General features: G+C 40.2%; 2 non-coding genes across 2 annotated transcripts; both read left to right on the top strand.

Annotated features, from left to right (window-relative positions):
• The first annotated feature begins 2,820 nt into the window (after positions 1 to 2,820).
• On the top strand, positions 2,821 to 2,928 carry LOC130972762 (small nucleolar RNA R71). Its single transcript, XR_009083925.1, has one exon. It is a non-coding gene; the product is annotated as a small nucleolar RNA R71 (small nucleolar RNA).
• A 13,634-nt stretch (positions 2,929 to 16,562) lies between these two features.
• LOC130971049 (small nucleolar RNA R71) lies at positions 16,563 to 16,670 on the top strand. The gene has a single exon (XR_009082285.1). It is a non-coding gene; the product is annotated as a small nucleolar RNA R71 (small nucleolar RNA).
• The last annotated feature ends 4,077 nt before the right edge of the window (positions 16,671 to 20,747 follow it).

The raw sequence follows: 20,747 nt of genomic DNA, 5'->3' as shown, positions 1-20,747 counted from the left end.
CCATTAAGATTCCGACTTGTTGAATGGGGTTGGTGAGAACTTCCCAACCTCTTCTTCGGATCTCATGTCGGATCTCTGGATATTCACTCTTTTTGAGTTTGAAAGGGACCTCGGGGATCACCTTCTTCAAGGCCACAACTTCATAGAAGTGGTCTTGATGCACCCTTGAGATGAATCTCTCCATCTCCCATGACTCGGAGGTGGAAGCTTTTGCCTTCCCTTTCCTCTTTCTAGAGGTTTCTCCGGCCTTGGATGCCATAAATGGTTATGGAAAAATGAAAAGCGACGCTTTTACCACACCAAACTTAAGAGGTTTGCTCGTCCTCGAGCAAAAGAAGAAAGAATAGAGGAGAAGAAGAAGAAAATGGAGGAGGTTTTGGTTCGGCCAAAAGGGGGAAGAAGTAGTGTTTAGGGTGTGTGAAAATGAAGGAGTGAAGATGGGTTTATATAGGGGTGAAGGGAGGGGTAGGGTTCGGCCATTATGGGTGGGTTTGGGAGGAAAAGTGGTTTGAATTTGAATGGTGAGGTAGGTGGGGTTTTATGAAGGATGGATGTGAGTGGTGAAGAGAAAGATGGGATTTGATAGGTGAAGCGTTTTTGGGGAAGAGGTGTTGAGGTGATTGGTGAATGGGTGAAGAAGAAGAGAGAGGGTGGTGGGGTAGGTGGGGATCCTGTGGGGTCCACAGATCCTGAGGTGTCAAGGAAAAGTCATCCCTGCACCAAATGGCATGCAAAAATGCGTTTTAAGCCAATTCTGGCGTTAAACGCCGGGCTGGTGCCCATTTCTGGCGTTTAACGCCAAGTGCTTGCCCATATCTGGCGTTTAACGCCAGTCTGGTGCCCCTTTCTGGCATTAAACGCCCAGAATGGTGCCAGACTGGGCGTTAAACGCCCATCTGCTAGCCTTACTGGCGTTTAAACGCCAGTAGGTTCTTCCTCCAGGGTGTGCTGTTTTTCTTCCTGTTTTTCATTCTGTTTTTGCTTTTTCAATTGATTTTGTGACTTCTCATGATCATCAACCTACAAAAAACATAAAATAACAAAGGAAAATAGATAAAATATAACATTGTGTTGCCTCCCAACAAGCGCTTCTTTAATGTCAGTAGCTTGACAGAGGGCTCTCATGGAGCCTCACAAATGCTCAGAGCAATGTTGGAACCTCCCAACACCAAACTTAGAGTTTGAATGTGGGGGTTCAACACCAAACTTAGAGTTTGGTTGTGGCCTCCCAACACCAAACTTAGAGTTTGACTGTGGGGGCTCTGTTTGCCTCTGTTTTGAGAGAAGCTCTTCATGCTTCCTCTCCATGGTGACAGAGGGATATCCTTGAGCCTTAAACACAAAGGATTCTTCATTCACTTGAATGATCAATTCTCCTCTGTCCACATCAATCACAGCCTTTGCTGTGGCTAGGAAGGGTCTGCCAAGGATGATGGATTCGTCCATGCACTTCCCAGTCTCTAGGACTATGAAATCAGCAGGGATGTAATGGTCTTCAATTTTCACCAGAACATCTTCTATAAGTCCATGAGCTTGTTTTCTTGAGTTGTTTGCCATCTCTAGTGAGATTCTTGCAGCTTGCACCTCAAAGATCCCTAGCTTCTCCATTACAGAGAGAGGCATGAGGTTTACACTTGACCCTAAGTCACACAGAGCCTTTTTGAAGGTCATGGTGCCTATGGTACAAGGTATTGAAAACTTCCCAGGATCTTGTCTCTTTTGAGGTAATTTCTGCCTAGACAAGTCATCCAGTTCTTTGGTGAGCAAAGGAGGTTCATTCTCCCAAGTCTCATTACCAAATAACTTGTCATTTAGCTTCATGATTGCTCTAAGGTATTTAGCAACTTGCTCTTCAGTGACATATTCATCATCTTCAGAGGAAGAATACTCATCAGAGCTCATGAAAGGAAGAAGTAAGTCTAATGGAATCTCTATGGTCTCATTTTGAGCCTCAGATTCCCATGGTTCCTCATTGGGGAACTCAGTGGAGGCCAGTGCATGCCTATTGAGGTCTTCCTCAGTGGCGTTCACTGCCTCTTCATCCTCTTCAAGTTCGGCCATGTTGATGGCCTTGCACTCTCCTTTTGGATTTTCTTCTGTATTGCTTGGAAGAGTGCTAGGAGGGAGTTCAGTAATTTTCTTACTCAGCTGTCCCACTTGTGCCTCCAAATTTCTAATGGAGGACCTTATTTCAGTCATGAAACTTTGAGTGGTTTTTATTAGATCAGAGACCATGGTTGCTAAGTCAGAGTGGCTCTGCTTAGAATTCTCTGTCTGTTGCTGAGAAGATGATGGAAAAGGCTTGCTATTGCTAAACCTGTTTCTTCCACCATTATTGTTATTGAAACCTTGTTGAGGTCTCTGTTGATCCTTCCATGAGAGATTTGGGTGATTTTTCCATGAAGAATTATAGGTGTTTCCATAGGGTTCTCCGATGTAATTCACCTCTTCCATTGAGGGGTTCTCAGGATCATAAGCTTCTTCTTCAGATGAAGCATCCTTAGTACTGCTTGGTGCATTTTGCATTCCAGACAGACTTTGAGAAATCAAATTAACTTGCTGAGTCAATATCTTGTTCTGAGCCAATATGGCATTCAGAGTATCAATCTCAAGAACTCCTTTCTTCTGATGTGTCCCATTGTTCACAGGATTCCTTTCAGAAGTGTACATGAATTGGTTATTTGCAACCATTTCAATTAGTTCTTGAGCTTCTGTAGGCATCTTCTTCAGATGAAGAGATCCTCCAGCAGAGCTATCCAAAGACATCTTGGATAGTTCAGAGAGACCATCATAGAAAATACCTATGATGCTCCATTCAGAAAGCATGTCAGAAGGACATTTTCTGATTAATTGTTTGTATCTTTCCCAAGCTTCATAGAGGGATTCACCTTCCTTCTGTCTGAAGGTTTGGACTTCCACTCTAAGCTTACTCAATTTTTGAGGTGGAAAGAACTTTGCCAAGAAGGCATTGACTAGCTTTTCCCAAGAGTTCAGGCTTTCTTTAGGTTGTGAGTCCAACCATATTCTAGCTCTGTCTCTTACAGCAAAAGGGAATAGCATAAGTCTGTAGACCTCAGGGTCAACCCCATTAGTCTTGACAGTGTCACAGATTTGCAAGAATTCAGCTAAGAACTGATGAGGATCTTCCAATGGAAGTCCATGGAACTTGCAATTCTGTTGCATTAGAGAAACTAATTGAGGCTTAAGCTCAAAGTTGTTTGCTCCAATGGCAGGGATAGAGATGCTTCTCCCATAGAAGTCGGGAGTAGGTGCAGTAAAGTCACCCAGCACCTTCCTTGCATTGTTGGCATTGTTGTTGTTTTCGGCTGCCATGGGTTCTTCTTCTTTGAAGGTTTCTGTTAGATCCTCTATAGAGAGTTGTGCCTTAGCTTCTCTTAGCTTTCGCTTCAAGGTCCTTTCAGGTTCAGGGTCAGCTTCAACAAGAATGCCTTTGTCTTTGTTCCTGCTTATATGAAAGAGAAGAGAACAAGAAAATATGGAATCCTCTATGTCACAGTATAGAGATTCCTTTAGGTGTCAGAGAAAAAGAAAAATAGAAGGAAGAGGGAGAAGAATTCGAACTTAGTGAGATAGAGTTCGAATTGTGCATTGAGGAGGAGTGGTACTTGGTGCGCAAAATTGTGATCACTACACAACTTTGCACAACTAACCAGCAAGTGCACTGGGTCGTCCAAGTAATAAACCTTACGCGAGTAAGGGTCGATCCCACGGAGATTGTTGGTATGAAGCAAGCTATGGTCACCTTGTAAATCTTAGTCAGGTAGACTCAAATGGGTATAGATGATATATGAATAAAACATAAAGATAAAGATAGAGATACTTATGTATATCATTGGTGAGAACTTCAGATAAGCGTATGAAGATACTTGCCCTTCCGTCTCTCTGCTTTCCTACTGTCTTCATCCAATCCTTCTTACTCCTTTCCATGGCAAGCTTATGCAAGGGTTTCACCGTTGTCAGTGGCTACCTCCCATCCTCTCATTGGAAATGTTCAACGCACCCTGTCACGGCACGGCTATCCATCTATCGGTTCTCAATCAGGCCGGAATAGAATCCAGTGATTCTTTTGCGTCTGTCACTAACGCCCCGCCCTCAGGAGTTTGAAGCACGTCACAGTCATTCAATCATTGAATCCTACTCAGAATACCACAGACAAGGTTAGACCTTCCGGATTCTCTTGAATGCCGCCATCAGTTCTTGCCTATACCACGAAGACTCTGATCTCACGGAATGGCTGGCTCGTTTGTCAGGCGAGCACTCGGTTGTCAGGCGATCAACCATGCATCGTGTATCAGGAATCCAAGAGATATTCACCCAATCTAAGGTAGAACGGAGGTGGTTGTCAGTCACACGTTCATAGGTGAGAATGATGATGAGTGTCACGGATCATCACATTCATCAAGTTGAAGAACAAGTGATATCTTGGACAAAGAACAAGCGGAATTGAATAGAAGAACAATAGTAATTGCATTAATACTCGAGGTACAGCAGAGCTCCACACCTTAATCTATGGTGTGTAGAAACTCCACCGTTGAAAATACATAAGAACAAGGTCTAGGCATGGCCGTGAGGCCAGCCTCCCAAAGTGATCAAAAGATCTAAAGAACAAGAGATTCCAAAGATCAGAAGATTAAAAATACAATAGTAAAAGGTCCTATTTATAGGGAACTAGTAGCTTAAGAGTTACAAAGATGAGTAAATGACATAAAAATCCACTTTCGGGCCCACTTGGTGTGTGCTTGGGCTGAGCAATGAAGCATTTTTCGTGTAGAGACTCTTCTTGGAGTTAAACGCCAGCTTTTATGCCAGTTTGGGCGTTTAACTCCCATTTAGGTGCCAGTTCCGGCGTTTAACGCTGGGAATTCTGAGGGAGACTTTGAACGCCGGTTTGGGCCATCAAATCTTGGGCAAAGTATGAACTATCATATATTGCTGGAAAGCCCAGGATGTCTACTTTCCAAAGCCGTTGAGAGCGCGCCAATTGGGCTTCTGTAGCTCCAGAAAATCCACTTCGAGTGCAGGGAGGTCAGAATCCAACAGCATCTGCAGTCCTTTTCAGTCTCTGGATCAGATTTTTGCTCAGGTCCCTCAATTTCAGCCAGAAAATACCTGAAATCACAGAAAAACACACAAAATCATAGTAAAGTCCAGAAAAGTGAATTTTAACTAAAAACTAATAAAAATATACTAAGAACTCAACTAGAACTACTAAAAACATACTAAAAACAATGCCAAAAAGCGTACAAATTATCCGCTCATCAGTACTCCATAAATAGAAGGATGTAAGAAGAGGGGAAGAAATTTCGAAAATTAAATTAAAAAGATTTTAAAAACATTTTGAAAAACTTTAATTGATTTTCGAAAATCAAGAGTGGGAAAGAGATCAAGTAATTTTTTGAAAAAGATTTTGGAATTAGAAATCAAAAAGATATGATTAAAAACTGTTTTGAAAAAGATGTGATTAAAAAGATATGATTAAAAAGTCATTGTTTTAAAAAGATATGATTGAAAAGATATGATTTGAAAAACAATTTAAAAAGATTTGATTTTTTTTTTAAAAAATAATGACTTGACTAACAAGAAAAGATATGATTCAGACATTAAACCTTTCTCAACAGAAAAGGCAACATACTTGAAATGTTGAATCAAATCATTAATTGATAGCAAGTATCTTTGAAAAAGGAAAGAAATTGATTTTGAAAACATTTGATTGAAAAGAATTGATTTGAAAAAGATTTGATTTTGAAAAACTTTGAAAACATGAAAAAAATTTGCATTAAAAATAGAATCTTCCCTCTTGTGCCATCCTGGCGTTAAACGCCCAGAATGGTGCACATTCTGGCGTTTAACGCCCAATGCTCTACCTTTTTGGGCGTTAAACGCCCAACCAGGCACCCTGGCTGGCGTTTAAACGCCAGTCTGTCCTTCTTCACTGGGCGTTTTGAACGCCCAGCTTTTTCTGTGTAATTCCTCTGCTGCATGTTCTGAATCTTCAGTTCCCTGTACTATTGACTTGAAAATAGAACCAAGATCAAATAAACAATGCATGCAAGACACCAAACTTAAAATGAGACATTAGACTTAAACAAGAAACATAAAATATTTTTGGTTTTTTTTTTATGATTTTGTAATTTTTTTGGATTTTTCGAAAATTAAGTGGGAAAAGAAAATAAAGGTATCAAAATTCTTAATAAGAATTCCAGGAATCATGCAATGTTAGTCTAAAGCTTTAGTCCAAAGGAATTAGACATGGATAACCAAGCTTCAGCAGGACATTGCATTCAAGAGCTAAATTGATGAGAATCAATCAGCTTTGGTGATGATAAGAACATCACCTTGAAACACTAGAATTCATTCTTAAGAACTCTGAAAAATACCTAATCTAAGCAACAAGATGGACCGTCAGTTGTCCATACACGAAACAATCCCCGGCAACGGCGCCAAAAACTTGGTGCACGAAATTGTGATCATCAATGGCGCCATCAACATGGTACGCTCATTGCAATCTCAACTCTCTATCACAACTCCGCACAACTAACCAGCAAGTGCACTGGGTCGTCCAAGTAATAAACCTTACGCGAGTAAGGGTCGATCCCACGGAGATTGTTGGTATGAAGCAAGCTATGGTCACCTTGTAAATCTTAGTCAGGCAGACTCAGATGGTTATAGATGAAATATGAATAAAACATAAAGATAAAGATAGAGATACTTATGTATATCATTGGTGAGAGCTTCAGATAAGCATATGAAGATGCTTTGTCCCTTCCGTCTCTCTGCTTTCCTACTGTCTTCACCCAATCCTTCTTACTCCTTTCCATGGCAAGCTTATGCAAGGGTTTCACCGTTGTCAGTGGCTACCTCCCATCCTCTCAGTGGAAATGTTCAACGCACCCTGTCACGGCACGGCTATCCAGCTGTCGGTTCTCGATCATGTCGGAATAGAATCCAGTGATTCTTTTGCGTCTGTCACTAACGCCCCACAATCGCGAGTTTGAAGTACGTCACAGTCATTCAATCATTGAATCCTACTCAGAATACCACAGACAATGTTAGACCTTCCGGATTCTCTTGAATGCCGCCATCAGTTCTTGCCTATACCACGAAGACTCTGATCTCATGGAATGGCTGGCTCGTTTGTCAGGCGAGCGCTCGGTTGTCAGGCGATCAACCATGCGTCGTGTATCAGGAATCCAAGAGATATTCACCCAATCTAAGGTAGAACGGAGGTGGTTGTCAGTCACACGTTCATAGGTGAGAATGATGATGAGTGTCACGGATCATCACATTCATCAAGTTGAAGAACAAGTGATATCTTGGAACAAGAACAAGCTGAATTGAATAGAAGAACAATAGTAATTGCATTAATACTCGAGGTACAGCAGAGCTCCACACCTTAATCTATGGTGTGTAGAAACTCCACCGTTGAAAATACATAAGAACAAAAGTGATCATTGGTTTTGGCCCCAGAGAGGTAACCAGAAGAACCAAGATGAAAATACAATAGTAAAAGGTCCTATTTATAGGGAACTAGTAGCTTAAGAATTACAAAGATGAGTAAAAGACATAAAAATCCACTTCCGGGCCCACTTGGTGTGTGCTTGGGCTGAGCATTGAAGCATTTTCGTGTAGAGACTCTTCTGGGAGTTAAACGCCAGCTTTTGTGCCAGTTTGGCCGTTTAACTCCCACTTTGGTGCCAGTTCCGGCGTTTAACGCTGGGAAATCTGAGGGTGACTTTGAACGCCGGTTTGGGCCATCAAATCTTGGGCAAAGTATAGACTATCATATATTTCTGGAAAACCCAGGATGTCTACTTTCCAACGCCGTTGAAAGCGCGCCAATCGGGCTTCTATAGCTCCAGAAAATCCACTTCGAGTGCAGGGAGGTTAGAATCCAACAGCATCTGCAGTCCTTTTCAGTCTCTGAATCAGATTTTTGCTCAGGTCCCTCAATTTCAGGCAGAAAATACCTGAAATCACAGAAAAACACACAAACTCATAGTAAAGTCCAGAAAAGTGAATTTTAACTAAAAACTAATAAAAATATACTAAAAACTAACTAAATCCTACTAGAAACATACTAAAAACAATGCCAAAAAGCGTACAAATTATCCGCTCATCACTCACTTGACCATAACATGTTCAACACATGAACCACAAGCATCAAAAAGGTAGAGATCCTCATGCTCAACAACGGCATGACCACACACACATGTGTAGTACCACCAATCTGTTTCATCCATAACTTCCTTACTTGTCCCAATAACAAAGTAATGAGGATCCTATAAAATTTTAAAAACAATGATATACTATACAATAATCATTAACAAACCAGATTACAAAACCCAAGACACATGTTTAAGAAATTTAAGTTTAAGTATTAAATGAAGAGTTTGCCAATCTAAAATAGTACCCCATTATCTGAATGAAGATCTTGAATATTACTGATCTCTTTGGGATTGAAATAATCACCATCAACTTTAGAAACTAAGTATCCAAGGTCATTGGTCACAAGTCTTGAGAATCCATAACTGGCTATACTAAATCTACACACAAGATACAATAACTAATCTTTATAACACAAAACATATACATGAATACCAACAAAATAAGCATAGCAGCTTCTAGGTTTTTAATATTTTTTTCACAACTAACCTGCTTAGGAACTCAACAGACTCAGGAATTTCAGGATTAATGAATAACCTAGAGACATTTATCACATTCTGTAGGATTACCCCACCTGCATGCAAGAATCCTATTTTATTAGCCTCAAACCATATTTAGAATAAAAGGTCAAAAAACAGAAAACTAAATATTAGAGTAAAAATTTGCTAAATATGGGTGAAACTAACCTTCAATTGCTTTGATTTTAAAAGACTCGAGGACAACCAGCGGATATCTTGGATATTTTTGTAACTTATCATATTCTAACAGATCACAAGCATTTCCAAACACATTGCATTGTACCCTTTTGCTGAACAGATAAGTTTCAAAAGATCAAAAGGATCTAACTATATATTTATTCTTATAAACATAAAGACTGGAAGAAAAAAAATAGAATGAATAGAAGATAACTATTGATATAGGAGACAGTCAGAGAGATATTACCCATCAGCAAAGACTTCTAGCACCACTGCTTTGACCAGCTTCCCATATGATTCTACATCTCTTTCTTTTCGAACACCAGTAATGATCCCAACAAAGTCTAATAATTAGATTGAAACATATACAAGTTTGAATGAGAAACCACACTTTTTAAAACATAATACTATGATAGTAAAAGGAAATAGCAAGAAACTTGTACGAACCAATGAAAAAATTATGGTCCTTTGTCATTTGATCAATTTCATCTATTGATGCAAAACATAGACCCGAATGAGGTATCCTTGGAGATACCATAGAAACAACAGAGGTGTTGTATTGGAACAAAAGTCTGAACCGATGTTTCATCACCCTGTTCAAACCAGTGTTCGGTACAACTGTAAAATGGGTCATCAAGTACACATCCCCTTCATTTAGAGACACCACAAAATTTGATATAAGCTGATCTCTAATGGTGGCTTGGATCTTGTGTAACTGTAGTTGAAAAAAATGCTTCATATTTTGAATTTATTAACTTATTTAGGTATCCAAACAGCATAACAACACTTGATTAAAAAAATAAAACAACAAAAACATATCAGTTTCCAACCTTCCCTTCTGCATATTAAAAAAAAAAAGAAAACTTGCAACAACCTAAGGAAATGCTAACATAGAATAAAACTCACCTTCTCATCCATTAAGACCATATGCTATAACACCCTAACTACCAAAACTCACGCTTCCGGCTGCGCACTCTGATAGCTCGGACATTACGATGACACTTATACTATTTAATACTAAAATATGAGCATGTTTAAAACTTTTTAAACCGCAATACCACAACCAAAAATACTTTTGCTACACAACGTACATCCATACATACCATACAACTTACAAAAACTCATAAAGAGTACATCCATATATATACATATATATATATAAATAATATTATAAGCATTAACCAATACAATTCCTATCCCTCTTATAGAATATATCAAGATAAAGGCGAGGGTACAAAAATAATAATTTAACGCAATACAGAGCATCTCAATAACAAATAAATAAACTCCTCGTGACTTCTGCGCCCATATCCTGAAAGGAAAAAATGTAGGGGGGTGAGAACATCATCCTCGAAAGGGTTCTCAGTAGAGGGTGTTTGGGAATTACTGTAATAGGATATGGTGTGCGAAATTGTGATCACTACTTTTCACAACTCAAATAATCCCTAGTAATGGCCCCAAAAACTTGGTGCTCAATACCATGGCATAAACACAACTTTGCACAACTAACCAGCAAGTGCACTGGGTCGTCCAAGTAATAAACCTTACGCGAGTAAGGGTCGATCCCACGGAGATTGTTGGTATGAAGCAAGCTATGGTCACCTTGTAAATCTTAGTCAGGCAGACTCAAATGGGTATAGATGAAATATGAATAAAAGATAAAGATAGAGATACTTATGCAATTCATTGGTAAGAACTTCAGATAAGCGAATGGAGATGCTTTGTCCCTTCCGTCTCTCTGCTTTCCTACTGTCTTCATCCAATCCTTCTTACTCCTTTCCATGGCAAGCTTATGCAAGGGTTTCACCGTTGTCAGTGGCTACCTCCCATCCTCTCAGTGGAAATGTTCAACGCACCCTGTCATGGCACGGCTATCCAGCTGTCGGTTCTCGATCATGTCGGAATAGAATCCAGTGATTCTTTTGCGTCTGTCACTAACGCCCCACAATCGCGAGTTTGAAGCACGTCACAGTCATTCAATCATTGAATCCTACTCAGAATACCACAGACAAGGTTAGACCTTCCGGATTCTCTTGAATGCCGCCATCAGTTCTAGCCTATACCACGAAGACTCTGATCTCACGGAATGGCTGGCTCGGTTGTCAGGCGAGCGCTCGGTTGTCAGGCGATCAACCATGCGTCGTGTATCAGGAATCCAAGAGATATTCACTCAATCTAAGGTAGAATGGAGGTGGTTGTCAGTCACACGTTCATAGGTGAGAATGATGATGAGTGTCACGGATCATCACATTCATCAAGTTGAAGAACAAGTGATATCTTGGAACAAGAACAAGCGGAATTGAATAGAAGAACAATAGTAATTGCATTAATACTCGAGGTACAGCAGAGCTCCACACCTTAATCTATGGTGTGTAGAAACTCCACCGTTGAAAATACATAAGAACAAGAGTGATCATTGGCTTCGGTCCCAAAGAGGGAACCAGAAGAGCCAAGATGAAAATACAAAAGTAAAAGGTCCTATTTATAGGGAACTAGTAGCTTAAGAATTACAAAGATGAGTAAATGACATAAAAATCTACTTCCGGGCCCACTTGGTGTGTGTTTGGGCTGAGCATTGAAGCATTTTCGTGTAGAGACTCTTCTTGGAGTTAAACGCTAGCTTTTGTGCCAGTTTGGGCGTTTAACTCCCACTTTGGTGCCAGTTCCGGCGTTTAACGCTGGGAATTCTGAAGGTGACTTTGAACGCCGGTTTGGGCCATCAAATCTTGGGCAAAGTATGGACTATCATATATTGCTGGAAAGCCCAGGATGTCTACTTTCCAACGCTGTCGAGAGCGCGCCAATTGGGCTTCTGTAGCTCCAGAAAATCCACTTCGAGTGCAGGAAGGTCAGAATCCAACAGCATCTGCAGTTCTTTTCAGTCTCTGAATCAGATTTTTGCTCAGGTCCCTCAATTTCAGCCAGAAAATACCTGAAATCACAGAAAAACACACAAACTCATAGTAAAGTCTAAAAAAGTGAATTTTAACTAAAAAGTAATAAAAATATACTAAAAACTAACTAAATCCTACTAGAAACATACTAAAAACAATGCCAAAAAGCGTACAAATTATCCGCTCATCACAACACCAAACTTAAATTGTTGCTTGTCCTCAAGAAACTGAAAATCAAATAAGATAAAAAGAAGAGAATATACAATGAATTCCAAAAACATCTATGAAGATCAGTATTAATTAGATGAGCGGGGCTTTTAGCTTTTTGCCTCTGAACAGTTTTGGCATCTCACTTTATCCTTTGAAATTCAGAATGATTGGCTTCTTTAGGAACTAAGAATCCGGATAGTGTTATTAATTCTCCTAGTTAAGTATGATGATTCTTGAACACAGCTACTTTATGAGTCTTGGTCGTGGCCCAAAGCACTCTGTCTTCCAGTATTACCACCGGATACATACATGCCACAGACACATAATTGGGTGAACCTTTTTAGATTGTGACTCAGCTTTGCTAGAGTCCCCAATTAGAGGTGTCCAGGGTTCTTAAGCACACTCTTTTTGCCTTGGATCACAACTTTATTTCTTTCTTTTTTTCTTTTTTTTCGTTTTTCTCCTTCCTTTTTTTTTCTTTTTTTTTTTGTATTCACTGCTTTTTCTTGCTTCAAGAATCATTTTTATGATTTTTCAGATCCTCAGTAACATGTCTCCTTTTTCATCATTCTTTCAAGATCCAACATTCATGAACAACAAATTCAAAAGACATATGCACTGTTTAAGCATACATTTAGAAAACAAAAGTGTTGCCACCACATCAAAATAATTAATCTGTAATAAAATTTGAAATTCATGCAATTCTTTTCTTTTTTCAATTAAGAACAATTTTTTATTCAAGAAAGGTGATGGATTCATAGGACATTCATAACTTTAAGGCATAGACACTAATGATCATAAGACACAAACATGGATAAACATAAAGCATAATTTTCGAAAAACAGAAAAATAAAGAACAAGGAGATTAAAGAACGGGTCCACCTTAGTGATGGTGGCTTGTTCTTCCTCTTGAAGGTCTTATGGAGTGCTTGAGCTCCTTAATATCTCTTCCTTGTCTTTGTTGCTCCTCTCTCATGATTCTTTGATCTTCTCTAATTTCATGGAGGAGGATGGAATGTTCTTGGTGCTCCACCCTTAGTTGTCCCATGTTGGAACTTAATTCTCCTAGGGAGGTGTTCGGTTGCTCCCAATAGTCTTGTGGAGGAAAGTGCATCCCTTGAGGCATCTCAGGGATCTCATGATGAGAGGGGTCTCTTGTTTGCTCCATCCTTTTCTTAGTGATGGACTTGTCCTCATCAATGAGGATGTCTCCTTCTATGTCAACTCCTACTGAATAACAGAGGTGACAAACGAGATGAGGAAAGGCTAACCTTGCTAAGGTAGAGAACTTGTCCGCCACCTTATAGAGTTCTTGGGCTATAACCTCATGAACTTTCACTTCCTCTCCAATCATGATGCTATGAATCATGATGGCCCGGTCTAGAGTAACTTCGGACCGGTTGCTAGTGGGAATGATTGAGCGTTGGATAAACTCCAACCATCCTCTAGCCACGGGCTTGAGGTCATGCCTTCTTAATTGAACCGGCTTCCCTCTTGAATCTCTCTTCCATTGGGCGCCCTCTTCACAAATGTCAGTGAGGACTTGGTCCAACCTTTGATCAAAGTTGACCCTTCTTGTGTAAGGATGTTCATCTCCTTGCATCATGGGCAAGTTGAATGCTAACCTCAAATTTTCCGGACTAAAATCTAAGTATTTCCCCCGAACCATTGTAAGCCAATTCTTTGGGTTCGGGTTCACACTTTGATCATGGCTCTTGGTGATCCATGCATTGGCATAGAACTCTTGAACCATTAAGATTCCGACTTGTTGAATGGGGTTGGTGAGAACTTCCCAACCTCTTCTTCGAATCTCATGTCGGATCTCCGGATATTCACTCTTTTTGAGTTTGAAAGGGACCTCGGGGATCACCTTCTTTAAGGCCACAACTTCATAGAAGTGGTCTTGATACACCCTTGAGATGAATCTCTCCATCTCCCATGACTCGGAGGTGGAAGCTTTTGCCTCTCCTTTCCTCTTTCTAGAGGTTTCTCCGGCCTTGGATGCCATAAATGGTTATGGAAAAACGAAAAGCAACGCTTTTACCACACCAAACTTAAAAGGTTTGCTCGTCCTCGAGCAAAAGAAGAAAGAATAGAGGAGAAGAAGAAGAAAATGGAGGAGATGGAGGAGGTTGTGTGGTTCGGCCAAAAGGGGGAAGAAGTAGTGTGTAGGGTGTGTGAAAATGAAGGAGTGAAGATGGGTTTATATAGGGGTGAAGTGAGGGGTAGGGTTTGGCCATTATGGGTGGGTTTGGGAGGGAAAGTGGTTTGAATTTGAATGGTGATGTAGGTGGGGTTTTATGAAGGATGGATGTGAGTGGTGAAGAGAAAGATGGGATTGGATAGGTGAAGGGTTTTTGGGGAAGAGGTATTGAGGTGATTGGTGAATGGATGAAGAAGAAGAGAGAGGGTGGTGGGGTTGGTGGGGATCCTGTGGGGTCCACAGATCTTGAGGTGTCAAGGAAAAGTCATCCCTGCACCAAATGGCATGCAAAAATGCGTTTTGAGCCAATTCTGGCGTTAAACGCCGGGCTGGTGCCCATTTCTGGCGTTTAACGCCAAGTGCTTGCCCATATCTGGCATTTAACGCCAGTCTGGTGCCCCTTTCTGGCGTTAAACGCCCAGAATGGTGCCAGACTGGGCGTTAAATGCCCATCTGCTAGCCTTACTGGCGTTTAAACGCCAGTAGGTTCTTCCTCCAGGGTGTGCTGTTTTTCTTCCTTTTTTCATTCTGTTTTTGCTTTTTCAATTGATTTTGTGACTTCTCATGATCATCAACCTACAGAAAACATAAAATAACAAAGGAAAATAGATAAAATATAACATTGGGTTGCCTCCCAACAAGCGCTTCTTTAATGTCAGTAGCTTGACAGAGGGCTCTCATGGAGCCTCACAAATGCTCAGAGCAATGTTGGAACCTCCCAACACCAAACTTAGAGTTTGAATGTGGGGGTTCAACACCAAACTTAGAGTTTGGTTGTGGCCTCCCAACACCAAACTTAGAGTTTGACTGTGGGGGCTCTGTTTGACTCTGTTTTGAGAGAAGCTCTTCATGCTTCCTCTCCATGGTGACAGAGGGATATCCTTGAGCCTTAAACACAAAGGATTCTTCATTCACTTGAATGATCAATTCTCCTCTGTCCACATCAATCACAGCCTTTGCTGTGGCTAGGAAGGGTCTGCCAAGGGTGATGGATTCGTCCATGCACTTCCCAGTCTCTAGGACTATGAAATCAGCAGGGATGTAATGGTCTTCAATTTTCACCAGAAAATCTTCTACAAGTCCATGAGCTTGTTTTCTTGAGTTGTCTGCCATCTCTAGTGAGATTCTTGCAGCTTGCACCTCAAAGATCCCTAGCTTCTCCATTACAGAGAGAGGCATGGGGTTTACACTTGACCCTAAGTCACACAGAGCCTTCTTGAAGGTCATGGTGCCTATGGTACAAGGTATTGAAAACTTCCCAGGATCTTGTCTCTTTTGAGGTAATTTCTGCCTAGACAAGTCATCCAGTTCTTTGGTGAGCAAAGGAGGTTCATTCTCCCAAGTCTCATTACCAAATAACTTGTCATTTAGCTTCATGATTGCTCCAAGGTATTTAGCAACTTGCTCTTCAGTGACATATTCATCCTCTTCAGAGGAAGAATACTCATCAGAGCTCATAAAAGGCAGAAGTAAGTCTAATGGAATCTCTATGGTCTCATTTTGAGCCTCAGATTCCCATGGTTCCTCATTGGGGAACTCAGTGGAGGCCAGTGCACGCCCATTGAGGTCTTCCTCAGTGGCGTTCACTGCCTCTTCATCCTCTTCAAGTTCGGCCATGTTGATGGCCTTGCACTCTCCTTTTGGATTTTCTTCTGTATTGCTTGGAAGAGTACTAAGAGGGAGTTCAGTAACTTTTTTGCTCAGCTGACCCACTTGTGCCTCCAAGTTTCTAATGGAGGATCTTGTTTCATTCATGAAACTTTGAGTGGTTTTGATTAGATCAGAGACCATGGTTGCTAAGTCAGAGTGGTTCTGCTTAGAACTCTCCATCTGTTGCTGAGAAGATGATGGAAAAGGCTTGCCATTGCTAAACCTGTTTCTTCCACCATTATTGTTATTGAAACCTTGTTGAGGTCTCTGTTGATCCTTCCATGAGAAATTTGGATGATTTCTCCATGAAGAATTATAGGTGTTTCCATAGGGTTCTCCCATGTAATTCACCTCTTCCATTGAAGGGTTCTCAGGATCATAAGCTTCTTCTTCAGATGAAGCATCCTTAGTACTGCTTGGTGCATTTTGCATTCCAGACAGACTTTGAGAAATCAAATTGACTTGCTGAGTCAATATTTTGTTCTGAGCTAATATGGCATTCAGAGTATCAATCTCAAGAACTCCTTTCTTCTGATTTGTCCCATTGTTCACAGGATTCCTTTCAGAAGTGTACATGAATTGGTTATTTGCAACCATTTCAATTAGTTCTTGAGCTTCTGTAGGCATCTTCTTCAGATGAAGAGATCCTCCAGCAGAGCTATCCAAAGACATCTTGGATAGTTCAGAGAGACCATCATAGAAAATACCTATGATGCTCCATTCAGAAAGCATGTCAGAAGGACATTTTCTGATTAATTGTTTGTATCTTTCCCAAGCTTCATAGAGGGATTCACCTTTCTTCTGTCTGAAGGTTTGGACTTCCACTCTAAGCTTACTCAATTTTTGAGGTGGAAAGAACTTTGCCAAGAAGGCATTGACTAGCTTTTCCCAAGAGTTCAAGCTTTCTTTAGGTTGTGAGTCCAACCATATTCTAGCTCTGTCTCTTACAGCAAAAGGGAATAGCATAAGTCTGTAGACCTCAGGGTCAACCCCATTAGTCTTGACAGTGTCACAGATTTGCAAGAATTCAGCTAAGAACTGATGAGGATCTTCCAATGGAAATCCATGGAACTTGCAATTCTGTTGCATTAGAGAAACTAATTGAGGCTTAAGCTCAAAGTTGTTTGCTCCAATGGCAGGGATAGAGATGCTTCTCCCATAGAAGTCAGGAGTAGGTGCAGTAAAGTCACCCAGCACCTTCCTTGCATTGTTGGCATTGTTGTTATTTTCGGCTGCCATGGGTTCTTCTTCTTTGAAGGTTTCTGTTAGGTCCTCTATAGAGAGTTGTGCCTTAGCTTCTCTTAGCTTTCGCTTCAAGGTCCTTTCAGGTTCAGGGTCAGCTTCAACAAGAATGCCTTTGTCTTTGTTCCTGCTCATATGAAAGAGAAGAGAACAAAAAAATATGGAATCCTCTATGTCACAGTATAGAGATTCCTTTAGGTGTCAGAGAAAAAGAAAAATAGAAGGAAGAGGGAGAAGAATTCGAACTTAGTGAGATAGAGTTCGAATTGTGCATTGAGGAGGAGTGGTACTCCATAAATAGAAGGATGTAAGAAGAGGGGAAGAAATTTCGAAAATTAAATTAAAAAGATTTTAAAAACATTTTGAAAAACTTTAATTGATTTTCGAAAATCAAGAGTGGGAAAGAGATCAAGTAATTTTTGAAAAAGATTTTGAAATTAGAAATAAAAAAGATATGATTAAAAACTGTTTTGAAAAAGATGTGATTAAAAAGATACGATTAAAAAGTCATGGTTTTAAAAAGATATGATTGAAAAGATATGATTTGAAAAACAATTTAAAAAGATTTGATTTTTTTTTTAAAAAATAATGACTTGACTAACAAGAAAAGATATGATTCAGACATTAAATATTTCTCAACAGAAAAGGCAACATACTTGAAATGTTGAATCAAATCATTAATTGATAGCAAGTATCTTTGAAAAAGGAAAGAAATTGATTTTGAAAACATTTGATTGAAAAGATTTGATTTGAAAAAGATTTGATTTTGAAAAACTTTGAAAACTTGAAAAAATTTGCATTAAAAACAGAATCTTCCCTCTTGTGCCATCCTGGCGTTAAACGCCCAGAATGGTGCACATTCTGGCGTTTAACGCCCAATGCTCTACCTTTTTGGGCGTTAAACGCCCAACCAGGCACCCTGGCTGGTGTTTAAACGCCAGTCTGTCCTTCTTCACTGGGCGTTTTGAACGCCCAGCTTTTTCTGTGTAATTCCTCTACTGCATGTACTGAATCTTCAGTTCCCTGTACTATTGACTTGAAAATAGAACCAAGATCATATAAACAATGCATGCAAGAAACCAAACTTAAAATGAGACATCAAACTTAAAATGAGACCAGTGCCTCAGTAAGAAACATAACATATTTTTGGTTTTTATGATTTTGTAAAATTTTTTTGGTTTTTTGAAAATTAAGTGAAAAAGAAAATAAAGGTATCAAAATTCTTAATGAGAATTCCAGGAATCATGCAATGTTAGTCTAAAGCTTCAGTCTAAAGGAATTAGACATGAATAGCCAAGCTTCAGCAGGACACTGCATTCAAGAGCAAAATTGATGAGAATCAATCAGCTTTGGTGATGATAAGAACATCACCTTGAAACACTAGAATTCATTCTTAAGAACTCTGAAAAATACCTAATCTAAGCAACAAGATGAACCGTCAGTTGTCCATACACGAAACAATCCCCGGCAACGGCGCCAAAAACTTGGTGTGCGAAATTGTGATCACTACTTTTCACAACTCAAATAATCCCTAGTAATGGCCCCAAAAACTTGGTGCTCAATACCATGGCATAAACACAACTTTGCACAACTAACCAGCAAGTGCACTGGGTCGTCCAAGTAATAAACCTTACGCGAGTAAGGGTCGATCCCACGGAGATTGTTGGTATGAAGCAAGCTATGGTCACCTTGTAAATCTTAGTCAGGCAGACTCAAATGGGTATAGATGAAATATGAATAAAAGATAAAGATAGAGATACTTATGCAATTCATTGGTAAGAACTTCAGATAAGCGAATGGAGATGCTTTGTCCCTTCTGTCTCTCTGCTTTCCTACTGTCTTCATCCAATCCTTCTTACTCCTTTCCATGGCAAGCTTATGCAAGGGTTTCACCGTTGTCAGTGGCTACCTCCCATCCTCTCAGTGGAAATGTTCAACGCACCCTGTCACGGCACGGCTATCCAGCTGTCGGTTCTTGATCATGTCGGAATAGAATCCAGTGATTCTTTTGCGTCTGTCACTAACGCCCCACAATCGCGAGTTTGAAGCACGTCACAGTCATTCAATCATTGAATCCTACTCAGAATACCACAGACAAGGTTAGACCTTCCGGATTCTCTTGAATGCCGCCATCAGTTCTAGCCTATACCACGAAGACTCTGATCTCACGGAATGGCTGGCTCGGTTGTCAGGCGAGCGCTCGGTTGTCAGGCGATCAACCATGCGTCGTGTATCAGGAATCCAAGAGATATTCACTCAATCTAAGGTAGAACAGAGGTGGTTGTCAGTCACACGTTCATAGGTGAGAATGATGATGAGTGTCACGGATCATCACATTCATCAAGTTGAAGAACAAGCGGAATTGAATAGAAGAACATTAGTAATTGCATTAATACTCGAGGTACAACAGAGCTCCACACCTTAATCTATGGTGTGTAGAAACTCCACCGTTGAAAATACATAAGAACAAGAGTGATCATTGGCTTCGGTCCCAAAGAGGGAACCAGAAGAACCAAGATGAAAATACAAAAGTAAAAGGTCCTATTTATAGGGAACTAGTAGCTTAAGAATTACAAAGATGAGTAAATGACATAAAAATCCACTTCCGGGCCCACTTGGTGTGTGTTTGGGCTGAGCATTGAAGCATTTTCGTGTAGAGACTCTTCTTGGAGTTAAACGCTAGCTTTTGTGCCAGTTTGGGCGTTTAACTCCCACTTTGGTGCCAGTTCCGGCGTTTAACGCTGGGAATTCTGAAGGTGACTTTGAACGCCGGTTTGGGCCATCAAATCTTGGGCAAAGTATGGACTATCATATATTGCTGGAAAGCCCAGGATGTCTACTTTCCAACGCCGTTGAGAGCGCGCCAATTGGGCTTCTGTAGCTCCAGAAAATCCACTTCCAGTTCAGGGAGGTCAGAATCCAACATCATCTGCAGTCCTTTTCAGTCTCTGAATCAGATTTTTGCTCAGGTCCCTCAATTTCAGCCAGAAAATACCTGAAATCACAGAAAAATACACAAACTCATAGTAAAGTCCAGAAAAGTGAATTTTAACTAAAAACTAATAAAAATATACTAAAAACTAACTAAATCCTACTAGAAACATACTAAAAACAATGCCAAAAAGCGTACAAATTATCCGCTCATCAGGATACATGAAGACAAATCGTATCAGTGATTAATAACAGTCTTATGCTTCTTTTCAAAAACAACGGCTTTCAATAAAAGTAAAGTCATAAATCTTTTCTGAAAGAGGAACCATTTAATACTCAATAATTCAAAAACCTTTCAAAACGGTTTATCTATGCTGAAACAAAATAGCCTTTCATATTTATTCCAAACCAGAAACACAAAACCGAAATCAACCATCGATTCATCTCATTCCAACTACGGCCCTAGGCCCAAACAATCCAACCATCAACCAATCACCACAGTCCAACAGAGTCCCAGTAAAAAAAACACAAATAGGAAGATGCAAGCACAAACAAACAGTTATTGCAAGTAGGACAATTAGCAAATAATCACATAGGCAAACCAAGTATAATATGCACACACAAACAATGTCACATAGATGCATATGATGCATGCCTGTCCCTAGTGGCTGATGATATCATCTTTCGGTTACTAAGCCAACCCGACGTGTCCGGTAGCTAACCCGGACACAGTCTCTC

The sequence above is a fragment of the Arachis stenosperma genome, chromosome 3, assembly GCF_014773155.1.
Source record: "Arachis stenosperma cultivar V10309 chromosome 3, arast.V10309.gnm1.PFL2, whole genome shotgun sequence".
In the NCBI taxonomy this organism is placed as follows: domain Eukaryota; kingdom Viridiplantae; phylum Streptophyta; class Magnoliopsida; order Fabales; family Fabaceae; genus Arachis; species Arachis stenosperma.
Note: the sequence above shows the minus strand (reverse complement) of the source record. Positions and strands in the feature narration are given on the sequence as shown.